Genomic DNA, 4625 nt, shown 5'->3' with positions numbered 1-4625 from the left:
GTAAATTGTGATACTGTCTTTTTTTTAGGAAAACATGTGGGTATTTTAAAACAACAAGAGCGAATATTCTATTCACCATGATGAAATGTTTGACACTGCCTGAATAGAAGCTCACCTATAATTGGCTGAGAATGTTGACACCCTACACCAATTAACGAATCAAAGCTGCAATATTTCGTATCCGTCACCTTGCACAATATGGCAGCAGATAATTTAATGAAAATAAAAATAAAAAATAATCGAAGGGCATTTTTCATTAGGGTCGGTTAGGAGACTATTTTTTTCTTGAAAGAGGATGTACTTAAAAACTTCAGGGTCGGATATTTGTACGTATAATTCATAAAGTAGCTGAAAATAAAGCACTTTTCCTAGGCCTAAGTAGCAATGGTATCAAACTTGTCAAATCAATACTGTTTGTTCTTTTTAAGTTTTATAATTTCTACTTGAATTATGGACTCGGCATGGCCAGATGGCTAAGGCATCAACTCGCAATCCGAAGGTTGCGGGTTTAAATCAACGTCACACCAACCATCTCGCCCATTCAGCCGTGGGGGCGTTATAATGTGACGATCAATCGCACTATTCGTTGGTAAAAGACTAGCACAAGAGTTAGCAGTAGGTGGTGATGACTAGCTGCCTTCCCTCTTGTCTTACACTGCTAAATTAGGGACGGCTAGTACAAATAGCCTTTGTGCAGACCTCAGTTGTTTGGACTTCTGTGAAGAGTGAGATTATATCAAAACTGGCCATTAAGGCTTTATGGTTTAGTTGCAAACTCTCTCTTTGTTAACATGAAGATGACCTACAAAGGCCGAAACGTTGTTCTTGCTTATCAATAAAAGTGTTAATACCCATACTGAGAGACATATTGAGTTGACTGTACAATGCATATTTATTCGTCACTACTTTTATGAAAATTAGCATTAAACTGTTTCAATGGGTACTTGTTAAGATATATATATATAGATATATGTTATAAATATTTACAGAAGTTGTTTTTATTTTATTTCACAGTTTTAGAAATTAAAAAGAAGATTACGAATATATTAATTTCTTAATACACTTAGTACATGTGTAATTTCAGAATGTATTTTATAACAAAACACTCAAATATGTATATATATAAGTTTTTCTAGTTTCATTTTTTCACGTAATAATACAGAGAGTTTATCTGTAAACGATACCACTTTCACTTTATACCCAATAATGCTTTATGGTATGTTACGCCATTTTTTGGAAATGTCCTCTCATTAAACTTCATAACACTTATATAACCAGGGTTCGAGTTATTAAGAGTCCTTCTTGTTCGTACTTTATAAAGATGTTGGTATTGTGTATAGATTATCATTATCTTCTGGACTGTAACCGACTATGAACATGCCATGTTTAGAAAATCTTTTATTATGGTTTGATTCTCCATTTGGAGAGTTCATGTCTTTATTACTGCAAGATCTAATTAGTATTATATGTCACACTCAGGACAAAGATTCGTAGAAACGGGTAGGCTGACTACTTGTAGAATTTGCACCTGACGTCAGGCACATGAAAAGTAGAATTGAGCAAGATTAAACTTTGGTCATTTGCTTATTTTTACAAGAATACTTTATATTCAGGAATCTAAGGTCATTTGATTCGATAGATTCCAACACGTAAATTGTGTATTAACATGATTTGTACTTTATTTAAGCTTAAGTACAGCAAAAATATGTAATTATTAATTTTGTTAAAGTAATTCATTTTAATAAAACTTGGATAAAAATAATTTTAACTTCCGAAATTATGGACAAGCAAAAATTAAATAATAATCACTCACTTGTATTACTACTGTTACAGAAATCACACAATATTTTTAGTTAATATACATCCACACACTTTTTCAGACTCACATTATGGTTTTAATGTTATGCTTAACGTGTAACTGGTATCGTATATTCTACAGGATAAATACATGTATATTTTCCAGGTTCAGTTTTCCTTTGTTTTGATTGAATTAAACACAAAGCTACATAAAGGGATATCAGAGCTTTGTTCAACACGGGTATCGAAATCCTATTGATAGCGTTGCCAGTCCGCAGGCATATCACTGTGCTATTGAGCAGCTCCTCCAGGTTCAAGAACCTGCTCTGGAACTTAATTATTTGTCAAGTTTTCAATAACTCAGTAACTCTGATTTATAAGGTGATTGAGCTTTAAGTTCTTGTACCAGGCAATCGTAAACTAAATTTATTTGTAAAAATATATCTTCTGATATTACGCAATAATATCATAATCATACTTTTAGAATTCTTTATATGAAATGTCTATAATCTGAAATTCATGTATAACACTCCTAATGTTGTATGTTTGTTTTGTTTGTTTGTTTTCGAATTTCACACAAAGCTATCTGTGCTAGACGTCCCTAATTTAGCAGTGTAAGACTAGAGGGAAGGCAGTTAGTCATCACCACCCACCGACAACTCTTGGGCTACTCTTTTACCAACGAATAGTGGGATTGACCGTTACATTATAACGCCCCCACGACTGAAAGGGCGAGCATGTTTGGCGCGACCGGGATGCAAAACCGCGACCCTCGGATAACGAGTCGCATGCCTTAACACGCTTGGTCATGCCGAGCCAATGTTGTATGTAGCTGTTAAAGGTAGTCAGTTTATTTGATGTTCTAAAACCATATTTAACCCTCTGTGTCTCATTTTGTGCCATTTAATATGCACTGACAAACTTTCTTGTATCACATAACTTTACTCTTTTTCAGATGCTTCACTACATAGGAAACGAAACATGCTAATCAGTCTCGTGAGATATAATCATGTGAAATAACCAGTAAAGATGTTAATATAATATGACATCCTGCTATAGAACAGTGTGTTAAACTAGGTAGTAAAACTATACAGTTGAGTGTAGGCATAGGGTAAAGATATTCATTATTTTGCGGAAATATATTCAAGGTTGTTTCGCAGCATATAAATGACATCCCATATAATTTCCCATTATTATCTTTACGAAACTGTTATTATATGATAATCAACGTGCTTTGGTATAATAACATATAATGCTAAAAACCTGGACTGAAATTATGTCAAAATTACTGTTGTAAAACATACTATAAAGTTTAAATAAAAACAGCGCCATTGTTATACGTAAAAAATTACGAGCCTGCATTTTCTTTGTCGAGAAATACATGTTTGAAATGCATATTTTGTTATAAGAAAATTAATTAAGGGGTCCACTAAATGTTTCGAATATTAGCGAAAACATTTTCAAAACATCAAAATTCCTTTCTAATATAAAATGCTAATTTGATCATTTTGAGGCGAACATAAACATAAGAAATTACTTTTTCTCAAGTTTTCTAATAAATGTTTTTTTTCTTTAAAAGTACATTATAATATTTTTCCACGTTAGAGGTAGTATACATTTTTCTACTTAACGGTTTTTATTTAAGATGAAGAGAAACAGAAAGTGTCCAATGTTTTCAATAGCTTGTGGATCAGTTACAACATTTCTAAGTTAAGATTTAAGGTTTTTATATTTGTTTCGAACTCTCTTTATAATATTGAACATATAAATTAAAGCAAAAGATAGTCAACAGCACTCATCACCAAATCTTGGACTACTTCAGTCGAATAGTGGGGTTTCACTGTCACTCTTTTAACGTATTCACAACTTCAAAAGGCAGAGAACGAATTTTGTATTTGTTATAACGGAACGCGAACTGTGCACTACTACTAGAGACAGAGCACAACACACTACAAACTTTGTTACGCCTGGGCTATTTTGATAGAAATCCGACAAAAATACAGTCTCTCATTCTTTTACAAATTTTTTATTTTGCTTATCGAGAAGATCTGAAAATAATCGTGAAAACTTTTAGAATGAAATATATTAAAACTTTCTGATAAAACACATTGTATACCTAACTAAAGAAAAAAAAGCCGTCCTAATTTGTGTTGAGTCAACCATCCACCGCCAAGCTACTTTTACCAACGAATAGTGGGATTGACCGTAAATTATAACGTACCCTAAACTCGGGCGCGAACTCGCGATAGTGCATAAGCTAAGGCCCTCCTAACTAAAGAAAAAAAAAAAGTGTTGACAAATGCAGTACATTCAGAAAAAATGTCCCTAAACTTATAATAAGCTAAGCGTTCATAAAAAATAATTTTATTTAAAAGCATTGATTAAATTCTAGAGCAAAGTGTTTTATTTCATAAGAAATTCACCTGTAGACAAAAAAGAATGAATATAGAAATTAAATCATGTTTTAAAAATTGCATACAAAGATATGGTTAAAATATCACATTTGTTTAAACAAATGTAAATAAAAATTATAAAACCCTTGATATTTTATTTGTGCTTGGTTGGCTTTTCCTGTAATATTTTGTCTGTTCCCGCAATGGAGAGGATATATTTCTTCTATATACTGTTTTACTATTCTGAATGTAATTAAGGAGTATGTTGCATGAGAAACGTTACCTTCCGTAGAAGGTCTGATATATCATGCTTGCAATTTTCCTTTTAAATAACGCCTACTTTGTGCGTGGGTGGTTGCTTTAGAAATCAATTTCCTAACCACTAGGGGACGCTGTAGACAGTAAAACATTCTTATAAGAATGACACTAAATAGC

This window comes from Tachypleus tridentatus, chromosome 13 (assembly GCF_004210375.1).
Source record: "Tachypleus tridentatus isolate NWPU-2018 chromosome 13, ASM421037v1, whole genome shotgun sequence".
NCBI lineage: Eukaryota > Metazoa > Arthropoda > Merostomata > Xiphosura > Limulidae > Tachypleus > Tachypleus tridentatus.
This window is presented reverse-complemented; position numbering follows the sequence as displayed.